The 21,914-nt window shown below is 42.4% G+C and overlaps 1 long non-coding RNA gene across 1 annotated transcript in view; it reads left to right on the forward strand.

Annotated features, from left to right (window-relative positions):
* LOC123364706 overlaps positions 1 to 21,914 on the forward strand; it is a 73,759-nt gene that overhangs the window by 38,750 nt on the left and 13,095 nt on the right. Inside the window, exon 2 of the long non-coding RNA XR_006577237.1 lies at positions 7,301 to 7,436. This is a non-coding gene — a long non-coding RNA (uncharacterized LOC123364706). The remainder of the gene's footprint in view (positions 1 to 7,300; positions 7,437 to 21,914) is intronic.

Here is a 21,914-nt window from a genome sequence, read left to right on the forward strand (position 1 = left end):
TATCCTACCTAATGTGAATGTAGATAGTCTCATTGTCCATATAAATGTCTAATCCTATAACAGGTAATTCAAGGACAGTTAAAGGCATTCACCCTTTGCCTTAATTCCTCTCAATGCACCCAAAATGCAGGATCCTGGAGCATATAACATGTTGTTGTGTTACTCATTATTTACTAATGCCTCATTAGTTATAAGTGCTTACATCATGGCATAGGCTTACACAATATCTGGAATCCTAGGCTATATGGAGTATATCATTTGCACTGCACTGTCTATGGGAAAAATAGATGCCTGCTTTTGAGGTTTCTGTGTGTGTCAGACATTCAGTCTTGCAAATTATAGATCTATAGACCACAAACACAGAGCGGGGGCATCTATTTTTCCTTCCAGTTTTAGAGGTTTAGGGATATTCCCTGCACTGAAAATGTAGAATACCCTTAGAACAAGTAATATCTCTACAAATGGAAAGGACTTGATTGTACTCACTGTGTATAGACCATTATTGGTGTGCCTGCTACTTTACAGAGTCCTGATCCAAGGGTCTTACAGTCTGCATTAGATAAACACCACCACAAGTGGGCAATACACCAGGCTGAAGAGGCAAGTCAGGAAACCTGGTGTATGTGGCTGAGAGAAGACAAGTCAAGGATAAAAACTAAGGTCCAGATTAGGAGTTAGGCATCTAGGTTCTTTTGAATATCCCAGTAAGTGTTTATCTGCATCTTTAGGTACCTAAATACTTTTTGAAAAAATCTGTCTCTAACTCTCTTTTGTGAGCATTGTTCTTTACCTTGTAATCTTCTCAGGACAGGGGCCATTTCTTTTTCCGTGCCTTGCAGAGGGACATGTCTGCTCTCAGTACTTAAAAATAATAATTAATAGTTATTGTTCGAAGAAATGGCTTGCTGCTGCAAATACAGCAGAAAACTAATTAAAATCCCCCCCCCCCCAAGAACAAACTGAAGTTAGAATTGTTTAAATGGTGAAGATTATCAAGGACAACTATGCTTTTCAATTGGTAGAGCATTTCAACTGACATTTCTGCCAACCTGTGGCACCTCGTCAGACCATAGAATTGGTGACCCTGAATTTTGTAACACGTTTGCTTCTGAGAGAAGGGGATAACTGCAAAAATGGTATGCACTGTGCCTTGTTACAACATGGCTCAGTCTGTGCATGCAAATCGAGCCCATTTTGTTGATACTTAAGCATCCACATGGCTCAGAGGAGGGCTGAGACAGAGGGTCTATAGCTTTGCTACAAGCTTATTAGTTTTAATGAACATTTCTGGTATTTCACAATTTTCACAGCAATATGTTAAACAGATGTTTCTAAGATGCTGTGACTGGGTTCCTGGAGGGGCCACACTGAGAATATGTATCCAGGGCAAACTGCAAAGAATAGGGCAGACAGTCCCCCACACTGGTGGTTTATTCTGTCATTAGATTCACCAAGCCAATAACCAAACAGCTTCTGTAATAGCACACTGGTTACTAAGAAGGCAAATACAGTCCTCTTTAAGCATCCCAGCCCTTGAGTCCCATCTAGACAGCTAAGTCTAATATAGTGAGTGGTTAGTGAAAACCAGATGCTCCGCATGGTGCTGGGGCTGGGAGCTGTGGTGGGCGTGCTCTGGGCTCCTGCAGGGGGAGGGGACGGGGCCTTGGGTACAAGGGGAGGGGACGGGGGCTATTCTCCCTCAACGGCCAGGTCATGATTTAAAGGTTCGCATTTTGTGACAAAAGCTACCTCAAACAATGCAAACAACCAGGGTATACATTTTAACATCAACTGAAAATATTTAAGTGATGCTTGAAAGTATTTTCAGTATCTTGCAATGCCAGTAGCTGTGGTTCGTGGATGCAAGATGTGCATATAAAAAATGGATATTGCTAAATTTTCCCTGCGAGTAGAATGTTTTTAAAAATTACTAAGGACAGTTACAAGCATGGGAGTGACTGCATTAATATCTGCTTAACCTCTGGCTATAACCTAGTTTTGTCCAAAAGGCTCTGTTGGGCTGTCTGCTTGTGCAGGTAATAAAAGTGCTGTACCGTCTCTTCAGCCAACCTACCCTCCTTCGTGATTACTAAACATTATATCCTATCAGAATTTATTGTGAACCAAAGATGGTGCATGTACTCCCTATGTGTCTGGTGGATTTAAAAGAAAATTGGCATCAATTTAAGCAATAATTTGAATTTTCCTCGATGCAAATTTCCAGGGAAAGCACCTAAAGACAAGCAAAGTTTATCTACTTGGCAGCCTCAGCAGTATTGGAGTCATTCAGTGCATACATAGTATGGTAAAGATGATAAAACAGATTTGGCCCACATTTTATGGATACCTTTGGGGTACTATAGCCTCTGAAAATAGTCTGAATTTTGAAAGAGAGTTGCTTTTTCTTCACTATCAAATACTATGTGAACCAGTTAGTGCATATGTAACCAACTTCCTGCTCAAATGTAAATTTATGGATCTATAGTATTATAAACTGACTTGTCAATAAAGTAGGCTTCTATGTGGAACAGAGTGGCTATGTGAGGTGTAAATTGCTGTGGGGAAACAGATTTACTCTTACTTTGAGTTATAGAAATTTAAGGAGCCAGCAAAAGTAGGGAAATTCAGATTCAGGTTCCAAGGCCCTGATTCTGCAAAGAACTTTGCGAAGACAGACCCCAGGGCCTTTCCAAGTGCCACTGAAGTCTGTGAGCTCACTGCAGGAGTGGAACCATAGAGCCAGTGCAGAATGAGGAGTTAGTTCATGTGGCATTTTTTTCTAAATGAACAAACTGGAAATGAAGGAAATCAAAATAATAAAATGGTTTAAAAGGAGGTGGAAGAGGAGGGTTTTCTGACAGGAAAAAATTCTCAGGCACTACATGTGGTCAAAAACATGAGCCAAAGTATTTTCCAGTATTTGGTGAAATGTGCCCTAGGCACAAATGGAATAATGTTTCCCAATTCAGCTGCAAGCATCCATAGCCTGGAGAACAGTAAGACAATGACACAGATCTCCTTGTTTGTAGAATGACTACTGCACAAAAATTAAATGAATGGCAAATACAATCAATGTCAGGGTTGTATCCTTCAAATTGGAGAACAAAGCAGTGTTCACTGAAGAAAAGGCTAATCATCTTGAGTCAGATTGGCAGAGCCCCTGGGAGTTTTGTGTGTGTGTGTGTGTGTGTGTGTGTGTGTTTTGGGGGGGGGGAGAGGGGGGTTTGCCTTCCTTTGAAGCATGGTATATGGGTCATTTGCAGGTTTAAACTAGTTGTAAATGATAGCTTCTCAGTAACTTGAAGTCTTAAAATCATGATTTGAGGACTTCAGTAACTCAGCCAGAGGGGTCTATTACAGGAGTAAGTGGGTGAGGTTCTGTGGCCTGCAATGTCACATTAGATGATCATGATGGTCCCTTCTGACCTTAAAGTCTACGAATCTACGATATATAAACCTACAGTAACCCTTGATTAATATTTCAATCAAAATAATTGTGTTCACAGCATACACACAGAAAAGTTAGATAAAAACATAAAACACTCTTGCTGAAAGCAGCGTATCACTACTTTTTGCTTAAAATCCAGAAAGGTAACAAACAATAACCAAAAAGAGAGAGACAAAGCAGGCTGCTCCTTAAAGCACATAGGCACAATTTACCTCACCTTGTTCTAGGCTGGGTCTTTCCAGAATGACTCTGAGTTGCACACTGCCCTACAGAGCTCCCTAGGCAGCAAGCAGGGCCAGGACTAGCTATTAGAATTTATTTTAAAACCCCTCAACCTTCCATAAAACCCTGCCAAATAAATGGCTTTTGCACCAGCCAAAATGTGTTCTGATAAGGCCAAACATTTGAAAGTAGAAATGTACTGAGTACATCATGTAACTCAAACAGTCTTAGTCTCTACTTTCAGGAGACTATATATTCAATATTTCATGCAAAAATGACCTTTATATTAAGAATTTGTGGGAAGTTGGGCAAAATCAGCATTCTACTGGAAAATACAACTTTAGCTGTGGAGTTGCTAATACAACTCCAGAATTGTTCTCAAGTGTGCAACCTACAATCACGCTATTCTATTATTCATAAGGTGGATTTTTACAAAGATAAGTTGTTTAGAATCTGGATGACATAGTTAGCTTGATTATTATCTGATGGCAGGTAAAATATATTGCTGGCTTCTGACAGCTATTATTTAAGTCACTAAGATTTGGTAGTAAAATAAATAGTTCACAGCTTTACTGTGTACATGCTATCCTGCCATAGGGAACTGACGCCCAGATCCTGCACCGAGTTATGCTCAGCACACATCAGTGGGGCAATTTATCTATCCCTTTAGCTCTTATCACAGCAGTATCTGAGCATCCCACAATCACTAACAGTTTTTATCTTCAGAATGCCCTACTGAAATAGGGAAGTTGTATCCTCATTGGGCAGGTGGGGAACTGAGGCAGATGATAGATTAATTGACTCACACAGAACCATGCATGTAGAGTGTGACAGAGCCAGGAATTGAACCTAGGTCTCTTGAGTCCTAGTGAAGAGCATCCTTCCTCCCATGTGCATGCAGGGTCTGTGCCCATGGAGTTCATTATAGCAGCAGGGCCTAAAACTCTCAAAGTCCTGTCCCAGCAAGTGCTCATTCTTGTGTAAAACTCCATCCCAGTTTTGAGGGACTGTCTCTCCTTCAGTTATGCCAAAGATCTAAGGCTTGTCTACATGGTAATGCAATGATGTGTAATTTCTAAAGCATACCAACATGTTGCACACTAACAGTCCTGAGTAGACCCTGCTGGCAAAAATTAAAAGTTCTCTAGTGCTCATTAACGTAGTGCTGTTTCAATCTAGAATATGGGAAGGGCTCTTTCCAGGATATTACTAATATGTCTGAGAATAAAAAAAGTGCTGAGTCCTTCCCCAAGATAAAAAACTGCATTCTTAAAAAATCATTTAATAATTTGCTGAAAATATTTTTCCATGGTACATATTTTTGCCAGCTGTGCTCCTCCCTCTCCACCCCCACTTTCTGGCAGCTAGTGGTGTGAAGCATTTAAGAAAGCAGAAATTTCCTTACAGACAATCCCCCACCAATAGCTCTTATAAAAATATTTTGAAAATAACAAAACTTTTTAAAAGAAACCACACTTTAAAGTTAAAAACAAAATTCCTGCCTAATACTCCCTCTTGATTCTGCCAGCTGCAGAGATGGAGACCAACTGAAACAGCTACCATGAGAGATGGAAATACATACACAAGAGAAAAAACGAGGAGGAGTCCTTGTGGCACCTTAAAGACTAACAAATTTATTTAGGCATAAGCTTTTGTGGGCTAGAACCCACTTCACCAGATGCACAAAGTGGAAAATACAGGAGCAGGTATAAATACGTGAAAGGATGGGAGTTGCCTTACCAAGTGTGAGGTCAGTCTAACGAGACAATTCACTTAACAGCAGGATACCAAGGGAGGAAAGATAACTTTTGAAGTGATAATGAGAATGGTCCATTTCAGACAGTTGACAAGAAGGTGTGAATAACAGTAGGGGGAAATTAGTATTGGGGAAAATAGGTTTAGGTTTTGTAATAAACCAGATAAATTTGTTAGTCTCTAAGGTGCCACAAGGGCTCCTCGTTGTTTTTGCTGACACAGGCTAACATGGCTATCACACTGAAACCTGTCACGATACACAAGAGAAGAGCTTTTGAGATAGAGGAAACTCTTATAAAGGTTCTGTTTGATGAACACTAGGCTGTCATTTGGCTCTGTGCTCCCTTTGTTGTGAGTGTGGATTTGCTGACAGAGAGAAGGCAGTTTGGAAAGAAGAGGGGTTTTGTATTGACTTCTGAAAGTTGCCGATAAAGTTTGTAGGAGTGGGTTTGAAAGGAGCAGGCAATGTATGAGCAAACTCCCTTGAGTTCAATATATTTAAGTGGATTGTGTCTAATCTCCGTGACACTGACTACATTTTATTTAATTTTTGAATTACAAATGTGGAAGTGTAAAACAGGAAAGTATTCAGCTATCTGTCGGGGTAGGTACAGTCTATCCAAATTAGGAGAACACGTTTTATTGGGGGTTTGATCTCTGTAGGTTTGTCATTACGTTCTTGGCCTGATGGCAGATTGATCCATAGCTTAATGCAATCTCTGCTTTCTTTCTACTTTGTTCAAAGGTTAGGCACTAATTTTTGCCTGATTTGCTTAATGGATGGTTTTGCATGTTCTTCTCCTACTCACTTTTCTTTATGTAGTTACACAGATTTGCTGTTGCACATTAGGCAGCAAAATACACGTTAAGCTCCGTTTCATCTTGCCTCTGAAGAATGCTTTGTTCTAACATGGTACAGAGGTAATGTTAGAGAAGTTTTTGTTTATAAAATCTTGTTTCCAATTTCTCATTAACAGGGGCAGATCTTCAAGTGTTCCCAAGTTGTGCTCAGTGTACATGGACATGGTTGCTTCTGCCGCCTTTCCCTCACTCAGTTCTCGAGGCAGATGGGAGCAAGTTCGAAACCTAGCAAAAGTTAGAGCAGCTTTTGTTGTGTTTTCTTACGTTGTCAGGCAGCCAAAAGTGTGTTACTTGTGAGTATGCTGCAGCCTTTGTACTTCAGGAACTCATTGTGAGACCAGGCATATAACAAGGACACTCTGTTAGTTACATGACAAGATTACGCCTACAGAGTCTGAGCATGCAGACCCTGAGTGTGCCTGCATGACATGAGAGACGCATCACAGTGGAAGGCTCTCTGGTGGAAGGCCCATTTTGGAGAGACAGTACCACAATACACTACAGTTTTGACTGCACATTTCTACCCAAGAACGTCTGAAATAGTTAATTATGTCACTTTGAGTATTCCCTAGACTTGGCTACTTAATTTTGTCCCCTTTGTGCTATGGTTGAACCAAGAGGACAGAGGGGAGGCCAGGTTCTGTCCCAAGTATTGTAAAATATTATGTCTATAAACACAATAGCCTCTCAGCTATAAGTGGTAACTGGAAGGATGATCTTGTGGTTAAGACACTAAACTGCAACTCAGGAAATCTGGGTTCAGTTGCCAGTTCTGCCATGAACTTCCTATGTGCCCCTGTGCAAGTTCTCTCTGCATCTTGGTTTCACATATGTAAAATGGGGTTCATAATTGTTCTCTACTTTACGAAAGCATTGTGGAAAATAAAGTCATTAAATGGTTTGGTGTCATTTGGATACCATATCCAGTAAGTAGACAGATGGATTTTGAATGGGTGCTCTCTCGGTTCAATTTAACAAAGATGTAATCAAAAACAATTTCCTTTGGCTCTTCAGAATATGGCTAAAAAGGACCAAGAATGCTGAATGGAGGAATCATAGGCAAGCCTTCCTTTCAGTGGGATCAGATTCACTTTGAATTACCGAACCCACCAAAGAATTACATCCTAACCTTGCGTGCAATGCTGATGAGGTATGAAGGGATTACAAATATTTCTCAATCTTTCTCTTCATTTTTCTTGTACCTTTTTATCTTGTCATTACTGAATAGCTAATTTTCCCAAGATTTAGCGAAATATCAGCCTTTTGTAGGGGTGACTTATTGACACAATGAGGTATCATAAACAGGGAGTCATCTCCTGGAACTAGTGCGTGTCAGAGGGCAGACAAGCAAGGCTGCTTTTCAATGGGCAGTTATGGTTGATGCCAGTCATAAAAATGATTTACTAAGTGGGAGAACAGACTGGATCTAATTATGCACAGCTTTAAAAAAACCTCAGAAGTGCAGTCTGTGCTGTGAGCATATGTGAAGAAATGTAGCCCCTAGCAGTCATGGTTTCAGTATGGTATATAACGTGAATATTATTCCTGGAATAGTGACTGAAGTTCCTAGAAAGCTGTGGTTTTGGGCATACTTTCCCCCACAAATAATGTGCTATATTACATCTGGCTATAGATTGGTCACTGATTTAATGCCTTGCCCTAAAACACAAGGGGCAGGGGAAAAAATAGATGATTGCTTCAAAACCCTCTATTGAAAAACATGATTACAGAAAAGGAGCAGGCATCTGACGCATGTGGGATAATAAGGAAAAATAACACCTTGTGATAAATATCAGATTGAGTCCGGGTCAGTAATGTATTGCAAAATATTGGTGGGATCTGGGCAATACTGATTGGCAGCTACTTGGTTTTGACGCAAGTCTAAGGTGATACCTTATGTTGACGGGTCAGCAGCTTCAAGTCTGACAATGACTGATCTAGTTTTGGGATAGGTCCCTGGTAACTTCATCCACATTGGCTAGCACAGTAGGTGCCAACAGGCCACTTGTGAAATTCTAGGCAAGTCATTTGGAATGTGGGAAGAACCAATGGAAAAGGAGTCTTTGTCTTCCTGAAACACGCTGCGAAAGAACAGACTAATGTATTTTCCATCTCTAATTTGTAGTACCCTAGGCACCAAAAGAACAAAGCAAAAACATTTACTGTGGTAGAGTATAAATACTTCAGCACAATTTCCATTCTAAATATAGGAAATGCCATAATAAAGTCAATGTAGATGCTGTAAGTCTTCCAGCCTACACCGTTGTCAGTGCAGAATGATTTATTACTATTCATTTTTCTAGTGCTTCAGAGTTTCTACTGCTTTCCTTCTGTATGCTACGAATTAAGAGATCTCAGCTATCAAAGCCCCCCTACCCCATCAATAGTTAACCTAAATCTTCTGGTTCTTCCTTAGCTGAGCCATATAGTGAGACTATTTCCTTCCTGCTGTTTGACATGATATCTCTATATACGGTCCATAATTATAAGGGTCATTTATTGCTTATGTATTACATGTCATATTATGTCATGCTCCTAACCTTCCGACACTTCTTTGTTTAATCTCTTAGTTGTGTTCTATCTGACAGCTGGAATGTAAATTCTCTGGGGTAGGGATTGGTGCCTTTATTACTTATCTAAGGGGAGATATCATAGCAATCTATAAAATCTTTACTGGTGTGAAGAAAGTGAATAAGGAAATATTATTTACTCCTTCACATAACACAAGAACTAGGGATCACCCAATGAAATTAATAGGCAGCAGGCTAAAACAAACAAAAATGGAATTACTTCAAATAATGCACAGTCAACCTGTGGGACTTTTTGTCATGGGATGTTAGGAAGGCCAAAACTATAACAGAGTTAAAAAAAACAAAAACAAAAACAAAACAACTAGATAACTATAAAATCTTTACTGGTGTGAAGAAAGTGAATAAGGAAATATTATTTACTCCTTCACATAACACAAGAACTAGGGATCACCCAATGAAATTAATAGGCAGCAGGCTAAAACAAACAAAAATGGAATTACTTCAAATAATGCACAGTCAACCTGTGGGACTTTTTGTCATGGGATGTTAGGAAGGCCAAAACTATAACAGAGTTAAAAAAAACAAAAACAAAAACAAAACAACTAGATAAGTGCCTGGAGGATAGGTCCATCAATGGCTAATAGCCAGGATAGGCACGAATGCAACACCATACTCTGAGGGTATGTGTACACTACGAAATTAGGTCGATTTTATAAAAGTCGATCTTTAGAAATCGATTTTATACAGTCGATTGCGTACATCCCCACTAAGTGCATTAAGTTCACTGAGTATGTCCTCAATACCGTGGCTAGCATCGACTCACGGAGTGGTGCACTGTGGGTAGCTGTCTCACAGTTCCCACAGTCTGTGCTGCCCATTGTTGTGGGTGGTTTTGGGTACATGTCATCATTCTCCCTTCCCTCTCTCCCTCCCTCCATGAAAGCAACGGCAGACAATCGTTTTGCACCTATTTTCCTGGGTTACCCATGCAGACGCCATAGCATGGCAAGCATGGAGCCCACTCAGCTCACTGCTGCTGTTGTGAGTATTGTAAACACCTCATGCATTATCCTGCAGTATGTACAGAACCTGGCTAAGAGAAGCCAGCATGAAGACGATTGTGAGGAGGACATGGACACAGACATTCCTGAAAGTACAGACTGTGGCAATTGGGATATCATGGTGGCAGTGGCGCTGGTTGATACAGTGGAACACCGATTCCGGGCCCAGAAAACAAGCACAGACTAGTGGGACTGCATTGTGTTGCAGGTATGGGATGATTCCCAGTGGCTGCGAAACTTTCACATGCGTAAGGGCACTTTCCTTGAACTTAGTGAGTTGCTTTCTTCTGCCCTAAAGCGCAGGAATACCAAGATGAGAACTGCCTTGACAGTTGAAAAGCAAGTGGCGATAGCCCTGTGGAAACTTGCAATGCCTGACTGCTACCAGTCAGCCGGGAATCAATTTGGAGTGGGCAGATCTACTGTGGAGACTGCTATGATCCAAGTAGCCAATGCAATCACTGATGTTCTGTTATCAAGGACAGTGACTCTGGGAAATGTGCAGGTCATACTGGATGGCTTTGCTGCAATGGGGTTCCCTAACTGTGGTGGGGCAATAAACGGAACGCATATCCCTATCTTGGCACCGGACCACCTTGCCAACCAGTACGTAAACTGCAAGGGGTACATCTCAATGGTGCTGCAAGCACCGGTGGATCACAAGGGTCATTTCACTGACATCAGTGTGGGATGGCCGGGAAAGGTGCATGACGCTTTCATCTTTAGGAACTCTGGGCTGTTCGAGCAGCTGCAAGAAGGGACTTTCTTTCCAGACCAGAAAATTACCGATGGGGATGTTAAAATGCCAATAGCTATCCTTGGGGACCCAGCCTACCCCTTGCTTCCATGGCTCATGAAGCCGTACACAGGCAGCCTGGACAGTAGTAAGGCACAGTTCAACTATAGGCTGAGCAAGTGCAGAATGCTGGTAGAATGTGCCTTTGGAAGTTTAAAAGCTCACTGGCACTGTTTGCTGACTAGGTTAGACCTTGGCGCAACCAACATTCCCATTGTTATTGCTGCTTGCTGTGTACTCCATAATATCTGTGAGAGTAAGTGGGAGACATTTATGGTGGGGTGGGAGGTTGAGGCAAATCGCCTGGTGGCCGATTTTGAGCAGCCACACAGTAGGGCGATTAGAAGAGCACAGCTAGGCGTGCTGCGCATCAGAGAGGCTTTGAAAACTATTTTCATGACTGGCCAGGCTTCAATGTGACAGTTGTGTGTGTTTCTCCTGGATGCAAACCCACCCCCTTTGTTGCTTTTAATTCCCTGTATGCCAACCACCCTTCAATCACAGCTGGCAAAGGAAATAAAGTAACTATTGTTTTGAAACCATTCATTCTTTCTTTCTTAATTAAAAAAAAAAGTAACATAACTGACAAGGTAGCCTGGGTGGGGTGGGGGAGGAGAGAAGGACAAGGCAACATTGTTTGTTGTAGCCACACTACAAATCAAAACTGTTTGAATGACAGCCTTCTGTTGCTTGGGCCATCCTCTGGTGTTGAGTGGCTGGGTGCCCGGATCCTCCCCTTCTCCTCCCCGCGTTCTTGGGCATCTGGGTGAGGACGATATGCAAGGCCAGCTCCAGACCCCAGCGCGCCAAGCGTGTGCTTGGGGCGGCATGCCGCGGGGGGCGCTCTGCCTGTCGCCGGGAGGGCGGCAGGCAGCTCCGGTGGACCTCCCGCAGGTGTGCCTGCGGATGCTCCACCGGAGCCACAGGACCAGCGGACCCTCCGCAGGCACATCTGCAGGAGGTCCACTGGAGCCGCAGGACCGGCGACCGCCAGAGTGCCCCCCGCGGAGTGCCGCCGTTCTTGGGGCGGCGAAATTACTAGAGCCGCCCCTGATGATATGGAACTTGGGGAGGAGGGCAGATGGTTATACAGTAGATGCAGGGGGAGTCCTTGGTCTTGTGGCTTTCCTGCAGCTCCACCAGATGCCTCATCATGTCCGTTTGCTCCCCCATTAGCCTCAGCATCTCCTCCTGCCTCTGCTAATCATGCTCACTTAATGCTTTCCTGGCCTCTGCCACTGAATGTCTCCATGCATTAAGCTGTGCCATATCAGTGCTGGAGGATTGCATAAGCTTGGAAAACATGTCATCGTGAGTTTTTTTTTGCCTTCTAATCTGCAATAACCTCAGGGACGGAGATGATAGGGGGAGCATAGAAACATTTGCACCTGCGGGGGGGGGATAAAAAGGGAGATTAAAATTTAAGATATGTTCCTGAGAACAAAAGGGAGACTCTTTCATAGTGAATCAAGCAATTCACAGCAGACTGCACATGTGTTTTAGGTACAAGGTCACATTTTGCCTTTTATATTGAGTGCCTGTTGGTATGGTGACACATCACACATGGCTGGGCAACAGAATTTGGTTTCTAGTCAGCCATGGTAAGCCAAAGGGTATACGGGATTGGCTTCTAACGCCTTCATAACATGTGGGAATGGTTTCAAACTGCAGCGCCCTCCTTTCCCATAGCAAGCCATGCTGGTTGGGTTTCACATTTAAAAGGAGGGGCTGTGGTTTTCGGGTGGATGTGCAGCACACACTTCCCCCTCACTCTTCCACGTGGCTATTCTCCGGGATGATCCCTTTTAGCCAAGTGCAAACAGCCCAGCATAAGTGGGGTCCTTTTACTGTTCCCTTACAAAAATTCCCCTATTTCAACCAGGTGACCATGAATGGTATCACTCTCCCGAGGCTAACACAGAAAGATACAGACCGAATGCTGCTTGAATGCAACCAAAACCCAGGGCCATTCACTACCATGCTTTGTGCTGCAATGATTCCAGACCACTTGCTACTGGCTTGGCATGGTAAAGTGTCCTACCGTGAAGGATGAAATAAGGCAGCCCTCCCCAGAAACCTTCTGCAAAGGCTTTCAGAGTACCCCTAGGAGAGCTTCATGGAGATGTCCCTGGAGGATTCCCGCTCATCCCCAGACACATTAACAGACTTTTCCAGCTTTACTGACCGCAAATGCAGCCCAGTGCTTCAGGGCAAAACAAACATTAAACACTATTGCTTTTAAACCCTGTACTATAGTTACAAATGTGCACTCACCAGAGGTGCCTTCTCCAGCTTCAGGGTTGGGGATCCCACCTTGGGAGGGCATTGGCTCCAGGGTGATGAAAAGGTCTTGCCTGCTGTGCATTCGCCTCCTCATCCTTCTCCTGTTCCTCATCCACAAAATCCTCCTCCCTGTTGCATGAGGCTCCCCCCTTGCAGGTGTCCATGGGCAGTGGTGGGGTAGAGTCTCCCCCTAGAATGCCATGCAGCTGATCATAGAAGCAGCATGTATGGGGCTCTGACCCGGAGCCACCATTTGCCTCCTTTGTCTTTTGGTAGGTTTGCCTGAGCTCCTTAACTTTCATGTGGCACTGCTGTGTGTCCCTGTTGTAGCCTCTGTCCAACATGCCCTGTGCGATTTTGGCATATATATTTGCATTTCTTCTTTTTGATCGGAGTGTGTCCTGCACAGATTCTTCTCCCCGTACAGCAATCAGATCCAGTGTCTCCCTTTTGGTCCATGCTGGAGCTCGTTTGTGATTCTGGGACTGCATGGTCTCCTGTGCTGCTGAGCTCGCCAAGCTGACCAAACAGGAAATGAAATTCAAACTTTCCCAGGGCTTTTCCTTTGTACCTGGCTAGTGCATCAGAGTTCAAAGTGCTGACCGGAGTGGTCACATTGGAGCACTCTGGGATAGCTCCCAGAGGCCAATATCATCGAATTGTGTCTGCACTACCCCAAATTTAACCTAGCAAGGTTGATTTTAGTGCTAGTCCCCTCGCCGGGGAGGAGTACAGAAATTGATGTTAAGAGCCTTTTAGGTCAACAGAACGGGGTTGGTTATATAGATGCATTCATTTTAAAATCGACCTAATGCGACTAAATTTGACCAAACACCATAGTGTAAACCAGGGCTGAGTGTCCCTAGCCTCTGTTTGCCAGGAGCTAGGAGTGGACAAAAGGGGTTGGATCAATTGGTGATTGCCTGTTCTGTTCATTCCCTCTGAAGCATCTGACATTGGCCACTGTCGGAAGACAGAATGCTGGGCTAGACTGACCTTTAGTCTGACCCAATATGGCCATTCTTATGTTATGCCCTTATCTGTACAGTGCCTAGCACATGAGAATCTTGATTGGAGTTCCAAGGTGCTACTGTTTATATAAACAAGTCCAACCTCTTTTTTGGAGGGGCTTCCCCTTTCCCAGGTTTCTTCTACCTAATGACTATTTTTATCAGATGACTTTCCCCTAGATTTTCCTCTATATTAGCTTATCTTTTTTCCCTAATCTTATTATTTTCTACCCATATTTTCAACTTCCATTGTATAAATTGTCTCTCTTTACAACATATCCCAGTTTGTGTCATCAGCAAAATGATTTAATGTGACCACTTCCTGGTCATTAGTGAAGATGTTAAATAAAGCTAGCTGGTACCCAATCACCTTCCTATCTAATATATCGCTTCTCATTATCTGTGAACATGACTTTCCCAGTCCATCCCCTTCCTTTAGAAAACAGGATTGCTTGCACTGCCCTCAACGTGCTCTTAATACTTGCAGCTTTGATGTGACTGGCAGCATGAAGACATGACTGTAATCAAATCTCATGCTCCGGGGCTTCACTCAGTCACCTGCAGTAGGTAGGAAGGATTTTTTTTCTCCCATGCATGATTGGCTGGATGTATTTTTTTTTTCTGCTTTCCTCTGAAACATGAGAAATTGGCCACTGCTGGAGATGGGACACTGGGTAGAATGGACCAGTGCTCTGAGGCGATACAGAGATCCTCTTTGTAGATGCCTGGCTGGTGTGTCTTGCTCAGTCAAACTAAGCACCAATCTGGGGCTCAGGAGGGAATTTTCCCCATGTCAGATTGACAGAGACATGGGAGTGGGGTTGCGTATATCTAAGGCATACTTCACCTCATCTATTCTTGCCTATGCAAGAACCTCGGGCATTGGTAGCGTCTTGGTCTCTGCTGTTCTCTGCCTGTGGCACACAATAGTTTAGTCTCCCGAGGACTAAAATTCTTTAGTCTAACTAGCCTTATTGGGTTCAATATAGGAGTATCTGGGTGAAATTAAGTAGCCTGTGATATGCTAGAGGTCAAACTAGATGATCTAATGGTTCCTTCTGGTGTTAAACTCTGAAATCTATTAAATTATCATTTAGTTAGTTTTCAGTATAGTCAGTGTCGTATCCAAGCCAATCTGAATTAGAGTTGCAAATTAAATTTTGTGTGACACTGTTTCAAATGTTATAAAGTCATGTATTTCATATTATACCTAGTGTGCTCCTTTAATCCACTAGATGTGTTTTTATGTGTAAATTCTTGTTGCCTATTGATCACCGTTCTGTTAGCCTCCAGGTAAGTGAACTCCCCAGAACAGGGACTTTAGGCTAAATCCAGCTTTCAGCTACACTGGTGTTAATCTAAAGCAACTCCATTAACATCCGATGACTTATTCCAGTTTTACACCCTGTAACTGAGAGCTAAATTGCCCTCTTTGTCTCTCTGCTTGTTTGTGAAGCCCCTAGCAAACTTTGGGTACAATATAAATTATCGTAAGAGTGATTTTTCTCTTAATATTTGTTCCATGATTTTATGGAGGATTCTGGTCAGACTTACTGGGTGCTAATTGCCAGGTTCAGTCTTCTTTCTTATTTTGAAGATCTGTACCACATTTTACTTTTTTCCATTTCTTTGGTAGATTTCATTATTTTGGTATCTTCACAGTATTCCCTTTGAAAAAACAATGGTCAGTTATTTAGTTATTCTTTTGGCAAACTAGAATTCATGTCCACCAGATCTGCTGACATTTGTGTGTTATAGTTTTTCAATGATTTGCTCCTGGTTTTTTGTTTGTTTTTATCGGTAACTATTTATCTTTAGAAATCTCAATATATTTTTCGAGGGAAGATGGAGCATGGACTCTTTGGTCTAGTTCATCTGAGACAATACAGATCAGAATGAGACTACAATCTAAGTTTTTGTTCACTCAGGAGAAATTTGTGTCTCTAATGGTGTACTGGCCCTTTACGTTAGCGTGACCAGAAGGAGCCTTGCAGATTGGGAAGGACAAGGCTCCCCACTCCCTGGGCCAGCGTGGATAGGTGTTGGGGTTATTAGCTCCATCTTGGAAAGATTAAGGGAGCATTCAGGTGTCTGGGTGGGTGACTCAAAAGGCAGCTCCATTCTCAAGCCCAATATGGAGAGCCATTGGGAGAAAGGCTTTCAGGGCTGTCGATGCTTAAAGCATCACCCACTTCTCTTGTTTTGGGTTAGTCTGTAATTGTGTAGGAGTTGCTGAGGCTCAAATAGGGAAGTTAGGTGTGGAAATATCGAGAGGAACAAGCAGACCATCTCTGCATCCAGGAGATCCTTGAAGTCTTCCATTGCTTAGTTGGTGAGAGATGGGTAGGGCCAGCATGAAGAGTTCTGGAGGAAGGACCATCTATTATTGTCAGGAGAGAAAAAGCAGTAAAAGTCAAGGTAAGGTTACTATAGGGAAGCTTATATGACAGCTTTCTGTGTCTGAGGAGCTGCAAAAACCCTTAAGACGAGTTGAATCACCCAAACATGAAAATAATATGGCTTTTTTTCCTGGTGTTTAAAAAAAGACACAAATTTATTATGAAGTAGTAAAAATTAATATGAAAAAGTTCAGAAATTGCATGCTTACTTTTAGCCATTTTAGACTCTGAAAAAAGAACTAAATAAGTTCATGGAGACTAGGTCCATCAATGGCTATTAGCCAGGATGGGCAGGGATGGTGTCCCTAGCCTCTATTTGCCAGAACCTGGGAATGGGTGATAGGGGATGGATCACTCGATGATTACCTGTTCTGTTCATTCCCTCTGGGGCACCTGGCATTGGCAACTGTTGGAAGACAGGATACTGGGCTAGATATACCTTTGGTCTGACCAGTATGGCTGTTCTTATGTTCTGAAAAAACCCAAAAGGCTATGTTGCAAAACAGCGAATGTGACTAATTAGCATATGGATATAAATGTTATTAAAACAAGCCATTTGTGGAACAGTAGACTGTAGTTTGGGAAATAAAGATCCACTTTTCTACAAGGAGGTTTTAAAGAACTTCAAAGTTGTGCAGTGCAAAGTAGATGTCATCAATACTCAGTAAGCTGTGTGCATTTTCCATAAGGTTCTGCTAATTAAAGAAGCAGCGGCTAGGGATTCAGGACACCAACTTTCCCTCTTACAGTATTTTTGTGGTGGTTTGCGTGAACAAGAAGTTAGTATGTATACTTCATGGCTTTGAAATCTGAGTGTGATATGCTATAGAGCTTTACTCTATTTCTGTTTTGTCTGTCATGCTTTTTATAACCCTTAGCATTCAGATAGGGTTTGATCCTCTCACTAGATTTTCTTTGGTCCAGTTTTACTTCAGTGGAATTACTAATGATTGAATGGATGTAAATGTCAGAGCATTTATCTGAATAGTTTGAAATTATTGTCTGAAAGAAGTATTGGGGCATGGGTTTGATTATTTGCCTCAGAAAGAAGGGAAACGTGTGTGTGTGTGTGTGTGTAGCGGGGTGGACACCTGCTCCTGCCTGGGAGGGCTCTAAAAGCTGGGCTGATTGGGGAAGCAGCCATAGCTGGGCCACACCCTAATCAGGCCACAGCTGGCTGTATAAAAAGGCTGTCAGCCAGGAGCCCAAACAGTCTCCCTCTGCAGGGAGCTAGAGACAGGGTACCTGAGTGGAGCAGGGCTGGGGAAAGGTAGAGAAGCTGGGGAGCTCCAGCCTGGAAAGCCCCAGGCTGCGGCCTAGTATAAGGCCAACAGCTACTGGGGGTTGCACAGAGCAGCCCAGGGGTAGGCAAAGGCAGCAGGTCCAAACCCAACCTTGCCAGTGATGAGTAGGCTGATACTGCAGTCTACCCCAGGGTGTGGGGCTAGACGATGACTGGCAGTAGCCTTATACTGAGGTAAGGTGGGGATAATGGGTGGGGGTTCCCCGGGGAGGGGAGACCCTGAGAGCAAGGGGTTACTGCCAGGGGGCAGCATGCCAGCTAACAGGGTACTGGAGTCCAGAGAGGGACACGAGGGGCCGAGCGGTAGTGGATCACCAGCCTGCAGAGGGTGCTCCGGGCTGGAAATCAAGCTAATTCCCTGAGAGACCAGCAGGAGGTGCCACAGGGTGAGTCCGCACGCTTACAGTGTGTTTATAATTTTTCAGGCAAAATATATTGAGGCATTTAATAAAAGTTTGTTTGCCAAGAGGCTCGACCTCCTTTTTACTTATAGATAAACAAGAACATTTTTATTTAAATAGAGAAAATATTTCTCCGTCTCTCACCTTCCTTTTTATTAGAACATGCACCCTAGGTATGGAATTTATCACAGGCTAAGTAGCATATTTTTGCGGGGAGCCCCTTGATAAAGCATCAGTAGCATATCTTTAGATAACACCCAGATTATGATAGGACTTTTTGAGATATCTAGAAATGCTAGAGAACATAATTGGCTGTCTATTGTACTCAGCCGTTAAATAACTTTTAACTGTACAGAATGATTAAAAAATGTTAAGGGACACACAACTACATTTTATATGCAAGAATTAGTTATTGCATTTTTTGAGGCAGCCAAAGACCTAATAGGCGTCAGATGAGAAGAGACCACAGATACCTCATGGTTCTCAAGAAATGGATTTAAAATGAAATCTTTGGTCTCAAGTGAGAACCTTCAATGTACAAAAGGAAGATGGGGATGTTGGGTCGATGAGGAAGAGGGTGGAAGAAAGACATAAAGATCATTGCTGGCTGTGCGGCCAAAGCTAGGAACAACAACTGTGAGAAAACTATGCCAAGGCCCATGTGTTGGCATCTTCACTTGGCGCTGTGGTAGCTAAGATTAAGCTAATCAAAATTCATTGCAATGTCAGGCAAACATTTTAATCTTAATGATTAACTAATTGATTTGAACCATTCCCCACTCTTTTATTATAGATTTTCCAACTCCCCTGCTTCCAGGAATCTTTACATAATTCCATTTGCTGTTCTCTTTGCAGAAGTTTGAACAAAATTTTAATGCTGGAACCAGTTGATTTATGATAATGACCTTCTTGCATATTAAAGTTGAAAGCCTATTCTTGGAACATTGTTGTGCTTACCAAGCTATTAAAGATGGTGTTGGATTAGCAAAATTTAGATACAGTAAATTTGCATGGAGCCATGAAGAAAATACCATGTTACAGCAAAACCCAGTGAAATTTTGCTCTTTCCCTTCATTCAAAGGTAAATCCCAGCCTTTTTGTTTTGCTGATGGTAGTGCACTTGTTTTTATCATAAGTGGAAATGAAACTCAAGCATAATGCTACCAAGGAGGTGGGGGACAAGGGAATGCAGAATGCTCAAGGGGAAATCTCAGTTACTGAACTCATTTTCATGAGTATCACATACACGAGCAGTTGGGTTCTTTACAATCAGAGAATTTAGAGGAAGGCCAAGGGCCTCATTAAATACACAAGACAAATAGGAGCATCTTACACTTAACAGCCCTAGGACTTCACTCATTCTTGTGCTGCCCATAATATAACAGGGTGTCACAATTTAGGGCAACTGCAACTATATTTCCCCTTGGTGGTCCAGCAAGGGCACCTATTTTCAGGTGTCCAGGTCCTCAATTGTTGCCTCTCTGGGTGGAGACATGCCTCCCTCTCCCTTATGGCTGGGGCAGTTTCAGGCTGCATGGTTCATTGCCTAAACTGTGTTTTCCCCAACAAAGATAGGCTGCCCATGCCAAACCTGCTTGCCTTCTCCTTAGAGATAATTAACATGTGTAATTCCTACAGTTATGAGGTACCACACAGCACTTCCTGTGAAAGCCTACTTTATTCTTGCGGTAAAAAACATTACAGAGAAAACATATTCAAAACAATAAAAGAACCTACATGAATGCTAATAAGCTTACTGGAATTAACCCCAACCCTAACATTGGCTTTGGCAGGAGCAGTCCTTCAAATCTCCACCCTAAGGGAAGTTCATCACAACTTCAGCTCAGAACAAGCACCAAGTCTTTTGGGGTCTTAGGCCCAGTCCTTCCAACTGTACCCTCAGGATTGGGGCCCTCCATGGACCAGAGATCCTGCCCATTTGCTGGATTAGGAAGAAGTCTCTGAGCCTTTTTAAAATGGCTCTTCAAAAACCCTTTTGTTGTTGGTCTCTGGAAAACTGAATTTGAACTAGTATATGCAGACTTCACAAGGGGGCAGCTTCTTTCAAAACATTACAGCCCAAGTGAATTTGCCTATTCATCCCCTCTTGTTCTCCTATTGATCCTTCCCGTGGAAGGAGACATACAATTCCGCAATAACACACACATAGTTGCATTTTTAATACAATGTATCCCAAAGGTATTAACCTTAATTCAATAGGGTATTACTTAATTCAGTAAACTTTATCTCAGTTCCATAAGATGTGGTTCAAGATATGACAGAAAATTGTCAGCCTGTCACACAGGTTCCCATAAAAATTCTTTCTTCCCCTCCCCATCCCTTAACCTATAATACATTCCGTATACTGGTCACAGGGCGTATGTGCATGTGCTCATATGACTCGGTTCAGCAAAACACTTAAGCCCTTGTTCAAATCCCTTGGACTTTACATTCTTAAGTATAGTGCTGAATCAGGATCATGGGGTGGGACACAAGAATCTATTAACTTGTTCTCCCCCTTAAATAAAAATGTTTTCCCATAACCAACACCATTTTGGCAAACAAATTTAGATTGGAAAAGCCTATACTTTGTAACTAAAATATGCGAAGTATATTTATAATTTAGCTGTGTTAAATTTATGTAATTTTATATGGAGGAAGGAATGGGAACAGAGGACCTATTAGTACATCGGAGAGGTTCTTTGGGGTTTTTGGACACTTTCTGTACTCAGTATTATTCCTTAGCTAAAAAATGGGCTCTCAGAAACATTGTTTATGAGCCTCTGAGGGCTAGCATGTTTTTTAGGATCATTTAACAGTATTCAGAGAAGAGGATGAAACCTTCATTCAGAGAAGACAGAATTTATGTCTGCCTCTCCCCATGCCACCTCAGGTGCATCACTAACTTGACTGGAGTGCTTGTGAAGGCTCAGCACCGACTGCAGTGAGAAATACAGGGCCTGAGTGCGTGCCTTGCTAATCATGATGGAGTTGAGATACAAATAGCTTTATACTGACAATGAGAATGTTCACTGGCAAACATCATGCAACATTTTGAGACTAAAAATGAGGTGGCATTGGCTTTGTCAGGCTAAGTCCAAAGAAGATCTTGCTGAGGTGAGAACAGCTAATAAATTATAGGTCATAATTAGGCAGGGTGAATTGAGTGGAGAATAAAGAACATAATGTTATTTCAACTTTAACTTCCTGTTATTAATATAGGGCATGATTTTTAAAAGCACACAATGTTGGCCTAACTCTGCTTCCAAAGAAGTCAATGAGTGTTTTATCATTAGCTTCAAAGGGAACAAATCTTTTGAATTTTCTTTTGAATATCATACCTAGTTTGAATTGTGCATGGTACTTAAAACCAAGTTTATATAGTAGTTTCATCTTTAAAATATACTTAAATATGAAATATGCATGGCTTCTGCAGTTCCTATTGAAATCACAGGCTATTAGTAGTGATAAGCCCAGCTGTCTGTGGGGGAGTGAAAGTTATTGGTATTCCACACTTATCAAGATCACAACATTCACTGGAGCATGTATTTGTTATCCCTGTTTTTATTAATAGGAAAACAGAGGCAGAATGCTTAAGTGTTCTGGCCACGGTTGCAGACCCAGGACTAGGTAGTTCTGAGTCCTGAGCTCAGACTATGCCTTTTTGTCAAATAACTAAACTAATATAAGTTAAATTTCAAAAGCAGACTTTTTTTTTCCTGTGGGGGACACCTCAGCTGGTCCCTTAACAGAACTTAAATTGCCATCTGCCTGTTGACCTTTTTGCCCTGTTGACTGTGGGTTGCTCCTCACCCACTCAGAAATGCACCATGCACACAGCAGC

Source organism: Mauremys mutica, chromosome 2 (genome assembly GCF_020497125.1).
Source record: "Mauremys mutica isolate MM-2020 ecotype Southern chromosome 2, ASM2049712v1, whole genome shotgun sequence".
Taxonomy (NCBI): Eukaryota; Metazoa; Chordata; order Testudines; family Geoemydidae; genus Mauremys; species Mauremys mutica.